Genomic DNA, 14,486 nt, shown 5'->3' with positions numbered 1-14,486 from the left:
TGTTTACAATAGCTAAGCTTTGGAAACAACCCAAATGCCCAAAAGTAGATGACTGGATCAAGAAGATGTGGTACATATATACCATGGAATATTACTCAGCATTCAAAAAAGATAAACACATGCAATTTGCAGCAACATGGATGGCGCTGGAAGGGATCATGCTCAGTGAAATAAGCCAAAAAGAAAAAGAAAAATACCGGATGGTCTCACTCATAGCAGGAATCTAGAAAACTTAAATAAGGGACCAGGAAAATGAATATAAGAAAGTGAAAATCAAAATCAACAAAAACTATGAACCAGAGACACTTTTGGGGGGTGGGGGGCGGGAGGGGAAGGATTGGGGTCAGAATGGGGCGTTCGCAATTGTATGGGGGAATATAAAAATAAAATTTAAGATTAAAAAAAAAATACAATGAGGATGTACATCATGACCTAGGGAACAAAGCTTATCATTTAAACAAACAAAACTGAGAGATTATTAGTAGTAATAACAGGTTGTAGAAAATATGCTATGGTCCTTCCTGAAATAGTAGAGACAATGGCACCATTTTCTCCATATTTTCTTTGGCCATATCTTTTTTTTTTTGCTTGCCTATTCTAATCTCCTTAACCTACTTATATTTTTAAAGAAACTGTTTCAATGACTAGCATCACCACTATCCATCCAATTATCCAACCCCCAAACTTGAATGATACTACTTTTCCTTTATTCTCACACCTAAACACTGAGGAAATCATACTGATTCCACCACCTCTACGTATTTCCAAATGGCACAGTCCCCACAATGCCATTATCACTGATTTAGCCTAAACCACATCTACTCCCTCTCTCCATTAGCTCATTTCCATATTTTACTACCTTCTTACTTTTTTAGAAACATTCGACATCATATCCAGAGGGCTTTAGCTTTTTCAATTTTGATGTTACAGATTTATATGTAGCTATAAAAAATAATACAAAAAGATCTTGGATACACTTTACTCAGTTTTTCCCAGCGATAACATCTCCCAGTGGTAATTTCCACAGCACAACATTACAACCAGGATAGTGACAGATTTCCTTTACCACAAGACTCCTTTGTGTTACCTTTTAGAGCCACACCTACCTCCTTTTTCCTTTCCATATTCCTATTCTGCTCTCCAGTTCTGAATTTTTTTTCTTATCAAGAATGATGTGTAACTTGAATCTTATACTTAATAATCTTTTGTTTAATGATTTATTTATGCATTTAAGAACTGGGGTGAATGCCAGAGGTGTGAGGGTGAAAGGATTCATCAGAGTGGGAAGCAGTGGGCAAGACAGGATAGGTCTGCTGCACCATGTGGGTAGCTCCCTGCCCAGGGATCGAACTCATGCTGCAGTGGCTGTGGGTAACTTCACAGTGCTGTGCTTAATCCCTTGTGCCACGATGGAGGCCCACATTAAATAATATTTAGGGATTATTTTTATTTGTTTTTAGAGAATATAGAAAAGGTTTATTTAGAGGAAAAGTGAAGACTCCCAGTCAATGATGCCTACTTGGGGCAAAGATGCTTGGGATTATGTTTTTACTCAGCTACTTTTCTGGGCATTCATCCAGGTTGTTGGGTGCCTCGTGTGTTTTTGTTTTCAAGTAGCATTTCATGGTGCGGACATGCCACAGTTTAAACATTCACCTCTTAAAGGACATTTGAGTTGTTCCTAGCTATTGGCTATTGTGGCTAAAACTATCATTAAAATGTATATATAGGTTTTGTGTGAATCTTGGATTTTATTTTTCTAGAATAATGGTCCAGTACTACAATTGCTGTGGCATGTGGTAGATACTTGCTTAATCTTTATCAAAATGGCTGTACCACTTTACATTCCTACCAGCAAAGTATGAGTGATCCAGATTTTCTGGATCCTTACTAATGTACAGTCTCCTCATTATTTTCCATTTTATCTATTTTGATAGCTTTGTAGTAATATCTCATTGTGACTTTAATTTGCTTTTCCCTAATGGCTAATGATACTTAAGATCTACTGATGTTTCTATTAGTCAGCTACATTTCCTTTTCTGTAAATTATCTTTGTTTTGCCTGTTTTCCCAACTAGATTGTATTTTTGCTGTTGAGTTTTAAGAGTTCAATATATTTTCTAGATACTAGTTGGACATGAGGATATGAAGTAAATTTTTCCACTCTATAGCTTGCCTTTTCCATCTTTCAACAGGGTTGTCACTGAACAAAACTTCAAATTTTGATGTAATTTTATCAGTTTTTCATTTTAATGGAACTTAACATTGTGAAATCTAAGAAATCTGCCTACTCCCGGACCACAGAGGTTTCTCCGATGCTTTTTATAAAGTTTGTTTTATGTGTTACACTCAGGTTCAAGATTCAGTGAGTTAAATGTCATATAACGTATGAGACTCACTTGAAGTTCATTTTTTTACTGTAGTGGTCTAATTGCTCAGTACCATTTGTTGAAAATAATGTTTTTCCCTCATTGAGTTAAGTGCGCATTTTGTCAAAAAAAGCAGTTGTGTGTATTTATTTGTCTGGATCTATTTGAGCTATGTAGTCTGTTGCATTGATCTATGATGTCTAGCTCTTATAGTCAATACCATGCAGTCATGATTAGTGTGGTTATGTATTAAATTTGGCATTTTCTTAAAATAATAATCATTGAAAGAAGTGAAAGGATGACATGGATAGGGCTGAAAGAATGTGTAAGAAGTTGGCCTTATAAAAGTAAAGAAGATCAAACAGCATGGTTTGAGGATATTGATATTAAAGGATGTGACTGATAAATCCAAATGGAGGCATCTATAAAGAGGTCATTGTATAGTAACTATGGAGCCAACCACTAGGATAGAAAGGGTTTAGATTATGGATAGCTTAGGAGCAGTCCACAAGGCTTCATTTAGATTTCAGGTTTTTTCATCTCCCCCACACATATCAAGTAAACATATCCCCTGTACTAGAATGTTCTGTAACATACTGATAAATGCCTTGTGCACAGAACCTTGGTGTCTAACATGTCTTAGACCATTACCATTCGCTAGCACTCATTCCTGACTAGCCTGATAGTCTAGTACAAATTCCCGTTCATTGTCTCCTTAATTTTTTATCTTTTCTCAAACCTTACCTCACTCCCCTTTGGACCAGAATCTCAACAAATATTAAGCTAGCATTATCATCCTTTATCTTTCTCAACACACACATGTAGACACACACACAGACACAACTTTGCTCCATGTGCAATTATTTTATATAAGAAACTTTAAATGACAGCTTGACCAATCCATTCACTTTTTACCTGACTTCTCACTTGGAAGAAGGGACAAAGCAATTCACATCTAAAGATAAAAATCTTGCTTTATTTTTAAGGATAAATATGATGTGCAAGATAAAATAATTTTAGAAGTCTAGTTACCAAAAATGTTACAAGTCGTCATGTATCTTTGGACTAACAATGAAAATTCAAGTTGGGTGAGTAAAGATTGGCAATGACCCCTATCACGGACTACTATGTACACCGGCATAGTCCTTGGAACTAAGACAAAAATGAAAAAAAATAACATTTCTGTTGCACACACTCCATTTTTATAATTTTTATGTAAAGTATCCATTACCACTTGCTACACATTTTGTTCTCTTTTGAATTAACTCACTTTCTAACTTAAATTTATTCATAAAGTAGATTTTATATCACTCTCATCAATAAAATCTCAGTAGCTTATCATAGGTGTCTAACTATTCAAATTATAAATGCTCACTGCTGTATGAGTTCAAATTATCTTCCATAACAGCATGGGTTGTCATATTGTAAATAGTATGTATATCATATAGTCATCTATCTCTACTTTATGACCAGCTAAGTGATTAATGACAAACCAAATACTTAGAATTATCATATCTACACAGTGTATAATTTATACTAGCAGATTGCCTTGCCATGAAGAAAATACTTTATGCAACTTGATATAACTCATTCTCTGATCTAAATTATAGGGAAAAGATAAAGACACACTTTCCATGGTTCATTCAGTGTAGTTTTTAAATAGATCCCTCATCAGGTGGCTATAAAAGCCACAGAATACAATGTTAATATTTTCTCAATTGCCCTGAAGATTGAGTCTGCCACATAACAACAATGATGTCATTTAATCTAGAATATTATCATGAACTATATTTCTGTAATACAGTGTTTATTTTGCTCCTTTATATTAATATAAACGTCAGGGTAGAGGATGGCAGAAAAGAGACAAAGAATCAATAAAATATTGTATGGGGAGATAGTAAAATTAATATGATAAATGTAATATGACTGATACTGAGACAATGAAGAACTGGCTACTTCAGAACTGCGAACAGACCATACTAAGCACTGCAGGAAGCCTAAGTGGTGAGGTACAGAAAGATAAGTATAGAGTGATACTAATGGAGACTGAAGATAAGTGTTATCTTCCAGATGATTTATAAGACCTTGTATGGCATGATAGAGATTTGATCACTATTCTCAAGATAAAGAAAATAGAACAGCTTTTAAACTAGTCTATAGTTTAGTCAAGAAAATGTAATTATAGTACTGTCTGGAGTTAATTCCATTGTTTTCAAATCAGACTCCAGTGATTATACTATCTGCTAATAATTTTCATCACCCATCACAAAAATAAATACTTCTGTATTTTTGAATAAAGAAATTACTGCTTTCACATCACCTAAAACCAGTAGATTTTTGATAATTGAATGACAGGTATTTGGAGAGGATAATAAACAGGTAACAGAAGTACATCAAGAGTTGTTACCAAAACTCCTCAGAATAAAGCTAGAATTTGACTCTGTATAGGAATGTCCTTTAAAGTTCTGCACTGTCTTTATTCTGCTTCCAGTGACATTAATGTTTTTATATAACTTGCTATTTCATCCCAACTTATATTAGAATGGACTAGAATCAGCATAAAGAGATAACAGAGGTGAAAAGGTATCACTTCTTTTTTCTTTCCTCTTTTATAACATTGAGTTACTCTTTAGCCCTTTCTCCAATCTGAGAAAAATATAGGTCCTAGACATTTCAAAGGTTAGGAATTTAATGGACAAGAGATGAATATATTCTGTAGCTCCTGTGACTGGATATTACCCTGGGGGTGATAGTATATACCTATGGGTTGATGACAGATGCTTAGAAGCATGAAATCAAGCCTGCCTAAAATTTCTGTTCATACTTTTAAGAACAGAGAGTTACCCTGAAGACTTTCTTAGATCTATGTGCCCTCCTCCCCACTATAAAGTCTGAATAGCCTCAGTAACTCCTAAAAAATAGCAGTAAGATTTAAAGCGAGTAGGTCACAGTTATAAAGAGAAAATGTACCTCAAACCACACTATTAGTAAAGTGTTAAGACTTTCTGGTATATATGCAGTTTGAATGTGGGCCTTCTATCATCAGATCATTCATATTCTTGGATTCATTCTATTCTCCACCTCCTCACATTCAGAATCATAAAAAAAGAGTCAGATGAGAAGTTAAAAATTCCCTAGAAATCTTCCCCTTACTTAACTTCAAAGGGAGGGAACTGAAAGTTTATAATTGATTTGCAAATCTGCTTGGGGACAGTGCTCTGGATCTGGATGTCTCTGGATAATATTTCTCTGGAAATCTGTGGCTACAATTATAGCTCAAATTTACAGTCCATAAAAAAAACATGTCAACTATGGGACAAAGAAACTGAACTCTAGATAACAGGACACCACTACCTTCAGGTATTTCTTGGAGCAACTGATTCACTGAGCTCTCTCCTTGCTGCTGACTAGGGTCTGAACAGAATGACTGAACATGACTAAGATAGCTGTGAGATATATTTTTGAGACTTTGCTCTGCACTGTTGGGTTCCTCATTTCTCCACATTGCAGCTTGACAGTTCCAAACAATTTCTTTATTCAATTGTCTGGTGTCTGATGACTTGATTTGAATAACTGGATCTGCAGCATCTATTTCCCCGTTCTTGCGACCTCTTGTTTGGCTAGCTTTGGCTTCCTCATAGAATGGTAGTCTTAGAATAGTTTCCTACAGGTGGCTGGTTTTGTCTAAACCAACTGGGCTAAGTCGGGCTGCAGAGATTTCTATAAAGTTTCAGAAGTTTAAGACCATTACTTCCACTGTGTTTGTTATATTGGTCCTATAGTCACCAAGAGCAAATATTAGGGTAGGAAATTAGATTCCACTTTACAATAGATTTGCAAAGAATTTACAACATCTCTAACATCTCAAACAGAAAGGAGATATATTTATTTAATTCTATTCATACTCTGAAACATACTTTACTAAGTCACTCAATTTTTCTGTGCTGTTTTTTCCATCTACAAAGTGGTAAGAATGATTCCTACCCTTTCTATTTAACAATAATGGTGACACAATATAAAAGGTAAAAAAAATGGCAGTTCATTAAGTTATTCAAAGAAAAATTATTTTACACTTAGAAAAATAGCATAGAGTTAATATCATTACCTTTGGGACAAGACAGAATTAAATTTAACATACTCTGCCATTTATTTTTATACGGTTATAGACCAGTACTAAATATCACTGAGCTTTAGTTTCATTACCTCTAAGATAGGGAAGGAGAGGTGAATTGGGCAGGAGTAAGTACCTTCAGTGGCAGATCACTACCCCTATAGGGTTGTAGCTATGGCCAGGATGCAGGGCTGCACTTAGATGAACTGTACTGAACTATGGGTGCTGGACCAAGAGGTTAACCAGCAGACCATACAGCTCAAGGAAGAATAAAATATTACTTTGGCCTGTTTCAGAAGATAGGTGTATTTGTTGACCACCAAGTTTGTTGGCCAAATTGCAAAAGAAGCAGAATATAAGAAGTTGATGGGGCCTCCCCGGTGGCACAGCGGTTGAGTGCTGGGTTGCGAGGCTGCCCGCAGCCTCTGCAGTGCTGGTTCGATCCCCGGCCGCTGGGCGAGGGTCCCACATGGCGCGTAGACCTCTCTTGCCGCCCGCTGCTCCCCTCAGCAGTGTACTTCATCATTCTGCCTGCTCTGCTCTCCCTTCTGGCTCTGGTGAATTCATTCTCTCACCCTCCCGCGCTTCTGACTGTACCCAGTGCTTGTATAAATAAATAAATCTTGAAAAAAAAAAAAGAAGTTGATGGCCATTTGGTGCTGCTCATAACTTGTTCAAATGTATAGCAAAGCAGCGAGAAGTCCAACATCAGCAATACTAAGAAATAATAAATAGCAAGAAAGAAAATACACCTTGTAAGATATTGGGCTGAATATGAAGCTTTTTTTAAGTAAAAGAAAAAATAATTTTTTGACCAATTTATATTTCAGAAACAAACTGAAAATTTCATTTTATAGACAGGTAGAAGAGAATCTAAATACCTCTGTACCACTCCAGTGAATTAGACTAATAATCCAAGTATGTTGTGTGAGATGGTGTGAAGGCAGCTCTCCCAAGGAGAAAACAAACCTGGGGGAACTTGTTTCAGATGTCAGTGAATCTCCGCTGGTGAACACTCAGTGGTCCAGGTTCTCACACTTTGCGTGTTTGAATGCTTAGTTTGCACTGAGCAATCTTTAAACCTTAATATGATTTATATATATATATATATATATATAAATATATAAACCTTTCACAAAATATCGGAAAGAAAGCAATACATTATTGTATATAAATAGTCAAAAAATAAAACAGGCCAGCACAACTGTGTTACACTCACAGCATATATTTAAGTGCTTAACACAATTCCTATTACTTAACAAACACTTAATAAATGTTAACTTACAGTGATTATAAGTTCTTACCAAATGCGAACTCAAGAAAGTGAATCTTTGTTGGAGATCATAGGACCAATCTTAGATACGCTGATAAAGACCAGACTATTTTTAAATACCCTGGAGATGTTACTCTTGCAAAGTAAATGTGCTATAAAGATTTTTTTCCTTCTCTTTATTTTTCCAATCAGTGCACAATACACTTCTTGTTACTGAGAGTCACCAGTAGGGAGGCTCAATGTAATTAAAAGATTGATCTTCTGGAAACAATGCTTAATAACAGGCATGAAAAAGTGAGAGTAATTCTGCATTTTCAAACACTGTCATCAAGCTAATTTAACCTAAGCTGTTTGTGAACCACCTAGAAAGTCTGGGATCAATATATCCAGGCTGAAATCAATGGACCAGAGAAAAGGAGAGACAGACTCCAATTGGCTAGTTCATTCAGATCAGTGAAGCCTTGTGAAAGAAGCAGTTGGTGGAACATCCATTGTGTATGTTCCAGATGCTAACAGTTCAGATGTGCCAGGATATTCTTTTGCATTTTTCTTGATTGCTAAAGAAACATCAATTATTTATGCACATATGTGTACATGTGTACTTTTTGTGGATATACATGAAAAAAAAAATGTCATATATTAGAGACTCAAACAAAGAAAGTGGTCCTGAGCAACTTCTTCCTTCTTTCACTCTAAAATCTAAACAAAGGGGCCTCTCTGGTGGCACAAGGGGTTAAGTCACAATCTAACTGCAGCCACTGCAGCATGAGTTCAATCCCCAGCCAGGGAGCAACCCACATGGCGCAGCCAACCTCTCCCGTCTCACCCACTGCTCCACTCAGCAGTGTATTTCAGTCAGTCTGCCTGTTCTGTGCCCCACTCTGTCTCTGGTGAATCCTCTCACCCCCCCTTCTGGCCTGTACCCCAGCTCTTATACACATAAATAAATAAATCTTTAAAAAAAAAAGAATGTCCCTTTCCTCTTGGCATAGGAGGATATCTATATGTTTTTATCTATTGCATTTAGAAAGGAAAAATGGAGGGTCAAAATGCCTTTCTTATTTCTGCTGGTTTTGAAGTGCCTTTAACTTGAAATAATCCTTATGCCAAACTGGCATATTTTAGGGTGGCATGTTCTGCTGTTCTTCCATGTTACCAATATTTTGTCTCTTAAAATCAATATTTTCCATCTGTTATTTAAAATGTAAACAAAGATAGAAACAAATAGATCTTGTATAATTATTTATCACATTCATTTTGAAACTTTATTCACCTAAGGATTTTTGGGACATCATATTTTCATTACTAGCCATTTGATCTCATTTTGTTATTTACCTATGCTTCTTGAACAGTTTATCTATACATGTGATTTTGTTCCAAATAAATTTCTTTTACCTTCTATCATTCTTCTGTAATTGATTTTTCTTTCAAAAATATTTCAGTTCAATATTCACTGAGAACCAAACATGAACAAAACCTGACACAAAATGTTACCCATATTTTCTTTTGTCTTTTTATCTCTGTATTATAGCTGTTTGGGTGTTTATTTCACTTTCTCCCTTTTTCTATGAAAATTTATATCAAGACAATACAGAACTTTCTAGACTCCTGATTGTTACTATAACACCAATATCAATGAGTCAAATGAAATAAAAAATAGAGGTTAAAAGTATTTTCTGAGTGGTCATATAATTTATTTTAGAGGAAAGTGAAAGTTTTCACTTCTGTAAATCATTCAAGCCCATAATAACCTGTGCAGAAATCAAGCAAAAAACATCTGACCCTAAGGTTTCAGTGATTTTTGCTAGGTTATCCAAAGTGCAAAAATAAATAGTGTTGTATATCATACTTCAGTTTCAAAATCACAGTGCAAGTTGTATTTCCCTAACATTTCTTTTGTGTTTTGATTGTGGGGGTGGGTGCAGAATTATTTCATGTTCATTTTGCATTCAGCTAGATTACAACAAAATATAAGCATTTAATTTTCATATCGGACATATCATGCACATTAGAACATATCTAGTTTACCAAATAAATGATTTATGTAGACATTTACATGTGTTGTTTTAACTTCAAACTGGCAGTTATGTTATGTGTGAGGAATCTAAGAGCCAAGATTAGAGATTGGTAGCAGGGAGCAGCCTTGTAGATTGATCTTAAAGAAGCTCACCAGATGCAAGCACAGATGCAAAGAATGTCATGAGAAAAATAGTTCAATTCCACTATTCTGATTTCGTTTATGCATTGGAAAATGTAAAAAGTTAACTTTTCTATTATTACATTTTCATTAAGAATAAAATATAGTAGCAAAAACCACCTACAGACATAATGGACTCTCCTTAAAGGAATGAAATGGGTTGTCAAGTGGTCATACGATTTCACAGTATTACATTAATATTTATTAACTGCCTACATTCTTTGAAAATACTGGACCACAGGAGAAACATGAGGTATATGCTATAATCTTCCCATAATAAATATCAGCAAATGAAACAAAGCCCATTATTATATGGGCTAAAGGACTAATGTTGTTAACTCCTACTGTCTTATATCTTTTCCCTGTGGAATACCCTGAAAAGATTATTAGCTTATTATTCTCACAATGATAAAACCTAAATAATACCCATAATTTTGACTTTGTTGGGCAAAGTACAAGTATTCAAAAACTGCATAGAAAGGTTTTCTTATTTTAAGGTAAAATTCTGAAAACTATTTGTCTTTCTATTTTAGTGTAAAATGTTGCATACTAAACTACCGAATAGAATTGATTTCAAAGGAATCTAGCATTAAAAAATCTAGATAGTTACTAGTTGCACATAATGACTTCCCATAAGATGCATTTAAATGTCACACAGTATTATATATACTATTTTGGATGATTTCTACAAAAAAAAATCATACAGAATATTCAATATATGATCTTTTTTTAAAAAGTGCATCTATTTTCTCAACATACTTTTGGAGAACTCATTACAGATTAATGTATTTGAAAACAATTATTTCATTTAACTTGTTTGAAACTTATAAAAACTATTCAAAGCTGTTAGGGAAATTATTATTTGCTATGAGTTACACAGTGAAGGAATAAGGGTTCATCGAGGTCAATTGGCCCAGAGTAAATGACATAGCCCATGTTCTACTTTCAGTTTTATATGTCTTTCCATCTTGTCACGATAACTCAAATTTTAAAATTTTAGGAGTCCCTCTTATTACTCATAATGGATTTTATAAATTAATACATAATAATTCCAAATCCTTTTTCAATGTTTCTTCTCATCTTGGATTTTGTTTGCATCTGGACTAAACCCACTGAGAAATATTTCAGTTCCTTAATCGGATCAGAATTATTGTGCTAGAGTAGACAAATGAAATCCTTCTCATTTTAAATAATCACTGTTTATTATATTTTATTTCAACCCTGCCCAGCATTGTTTTTCACTGATCTTTATTTCCCTCAAAATGTCACTGAGTTCAAAATTTCTAATATCTAAAAACTACCCAGCCTAGTAAAATATCCAAGTTTTTTTTTTAAAGTGAAAAGAATTCATGAAACATCTTCAATGAAATTAATGTCTCCTATTAACATACTTTTTTCTCCTAGTAATACTGTTCCAACTCATCTTGTTTATGTTAACTTTTTATGTTTTCCTGGGTACTTATGATACCTATGCACTATTAATCTATTGATCAATTAAAATAGACAGATGGTAGATAGGTAGACAGAGAGACAGAGATAGATGGTCTATGGTTGTTGAACAACCAAAGGCATTATTAACACACTGAAAATCTCTCAGTAATATTAGCTGCTAGAAATTTCCTTTTAATATTATTCAAAATGGCTCCATATATTCTTACATAGGTTATCTCGATTGCTCTCCTAATTCTGCTGGGTGATAAATGCGATAGGACAGAGATCTTTTTGATCTCTTTTTACCATAAGGAAAATATGACAAAAGATTTTGAGCAACAAATTTTTAGGCATACTAAGGAATCTTATTTATTTCACTTACCTTCTCCTCACTCAGTAGATGTATATAGTGTTGCCTTGTGTTAGTCTTTACAATAACAAAGCAAAGAATTGCCCCATATCTTCCACATAATCTAATGAAATGAACACGTGCTTAATTAGGGAAACTACAAACCTGAAACCATGATATTAATGGGCATCCTGGATGATTCTGGCCTATGATTTTAGTGTTTTCCTGCTTTGGGAAGTGATATGTCTAGGCTCTTAAGGAAACTAGAGTTTCTCTACTCTATATGATAAATAGCATACTCAATTCTCACATTAATCACTGGTTTTCAATTGTGGCAAGACTGAGAGAATGAAGATTCTTGAGTTATTAGCTAGTAGATGCCAAATTAAATCTTTCTGCATCAACCATAAGTGGAAGTTGCAATTATGTAGAAATTTGTGTTCATTTTCAATATACCCTTTATTTCCCAGCTTTTTCAGGCTTCACCAGAACCATCTCCTTTTTCCCTACTCTTCCCATGATATTCCAAACAATAATTTACTTTAAGATACCCATAAAAGCATTATGCCTGATGTGGGAATGCGGTAGTATTTTTTTTTTTTCATCAAGGTAGTATGGCCCAAGTTTTCAGTGTTCATAGTAATTTCCAGTTTTCTTGTCCTTTAGATGACTTATTTTGCACTCAGTCTCCAGATGTCTCAATTAACAACTTCACCTTACTTCATCCTGGAATGCTTAATTAAGTGATAGTAGTTAGCTACTTGTCTCTGGAGAATTAAAGAAATTTTATATTTGGGTCTCAGGAATCTTCTTTTCCTTTGCCCACTCAAATGACTAAAGTTCATTTCATTCAAGAAAAAAATATATGAATTACACTCATAATCTATAACACTGTCCAACCTGTGTTCTTCTCACAAGTGTAGGGAGAAAAGTTGCTGATGCGTTTCTGATCATTTTTCAGGAAGATGGTGCTTTGTTTCAATGGTGTAAGTATAGCACTTTGTACTATTAAAGAGAATACAAATACAGTATGACATTTGATCCTCATAAAAACCCTCCAAGATAGATTGGACACTTTAAAGACAAAGAAACAGGATCACAGAGATTTGTTTTAGCAAAGCTGGTTAGTTACTGGAACAATTAGATCTCCTGACACTTAACCTGTGCTCCATCAGCCACAGCAACACCTCTGCTGAAAGAGTTGAAAGGAAATTTTTCTAAAGCTTACAATTATCATTTTTAAAAGTTTATTGCTCTCATAAGATGTAAAAAAAAAGTCAAAACTGTTCACTTTAGGTAAGTTAAGAATCTTCGAAAATTGGAATAAGATGAAACTTATAGTAATCACACAGTCTGAAGGAAAACTTCCATGAACATGTTCATATATATTCATATAGTTGTCATCATACTGATTATAGCTCATTTCTTATTTATAGTATCAATTCCTAATTATATGAAGAACATTTTTCCATATTTTGAGAATATTTCAGAATATTTAGAAGATGATCTATAGTTTTATCATCTGGGTGTAATACCACAGTTTTACCACTTACTATTGTCAGGAAATTACACAATCCTAATTTTTCAAAGCATTAATAATAATATAATAAACAACCTTGGAATTAAGGCTATGCTTAAAAATTAGAATTACTGGTAATAGATATAAATATTTTTAAAATAATTGCTACAAGCTGCCAAATTTTTACCTCAAGAATTGTTTAAATTTAGACTCTTCCAACAGTATAGGTAAAGGCCCAGCATTAAATTTTATGACCTAATTTACTATTTGCCAATTCAATCAACTTATATGATTTACATTTCTTTATTACTAGTGCATTTTCTCCAGTTTTATGAGGCTATTCCTAGTTCTTTATCCTGAATATTTTAAGTATCATTTTCCCTCTAAAGTCCACTATGTGTGCAATGCCTGAGAGATCACTATTTTTCCTTACTGTGTCCTCAGTTTGTGGATTTTCAGCTTTATGTAGATGGAGAAAACTTCTAAGAAAAATCCCTAGATTGGCATTAGCCAATTGTTTTCTTGTATCCTTCCTGTTAAGTAGTATATTTCCAGGTTTCCCCATCAAGTTCAACTTTTCAGACATTGGAGAGAATAACAATTCACTCTGACCAAATCTTAATAATAATGTGTAATAAAATTTAATAACAATGTATGCATTTATAAAATATGGATTGTTTTAAAGGTAACCTCATGATGTTTTGAAATAGTTCTCAATTTTGCTACCTCTGTGTTAGGAGGAAGACTTTACATATTCATCAGGTGAAGGAATTAAGGAGAAATTGTGGAGAAATACAGAATGCCACAATGAAAACAAATCCTGAAAAAGTAGAAGGGAAGTAATGGAGAGAGTCCAGATGAGTAGAGATGAACCAAGTGTGTGGCAACATCCAGGACATTCATTCAATAAAAAATGTTAGTTTGCTAACAGATTTGGTTTTTCCATCCTTACAAATCATAGCATGTCTTCCTTAAGTGCTAAATGACCTTGGATATGGTTATATTGATAAGTAGAAGGGACATAAAAGGGAGGACGTACCTTCAAATCATATTCTATTAAATGAAAAGATTTTTTAAACCCTAGACCTCTCTCTCATTGGGGGTAAGAAAAAAACAAAAATCATCTTTCTTGTTCCTTGTGGAGCATTTAACAGCAACTAGTTATTTCTTGAACCTTCTCTTTCCTCCTATTATAGCTTGACAACCTATCATGCAATTTTTACTGTCTAACACTGGAT

The 14,486-nt window shown here is 34.2% G+C and overlaps 1 long non-coding RNA gene across 1 annotated transcript in view; it reads left to right on the top strand.

The window, feature by feature from the left end:
• The window catches only part of LOC129146930 (uncharacterized), a 32,334-nt gene extending 18,198 nt beyond the window's left edge, over nt 1–14,136 (top strand). Inside the window, exons 3-4 of the long non-coding RNA XR_008554314.1 lie at nt 12,648–12,715; nt 13,986–14,136. This is a non-coding gene — a long non-coding RNA (uncharacterized LOC129146930). The remainder of the gene's footprint in view (nt 1–12,647; nt 12,716–13,985) is intronic.
• Nucleotides 14,137–14,486: the final 350 nt, after the last annotated feature.

This window comes from Talpa occidentalis, unplaced genomic scaffold (genome assembly GCF_014898055.3).
Source record: "Talpa occidentalis isolate TD23 unplaced genomic scaffold, MPIMG_talOcc4v2.1 talOcc4.5, whole genome shotgun sequence".
NCBI lineage: Eukaryota > Metazoa > Chordata > Mammalia > Eulipotyphla > Talpidae > Talpa > Talpa occidentalis.
Note: the sequence above shows the minus strand (reverse complement) of the source record. Positions and strands in the feature narration are given on the sequence as shown.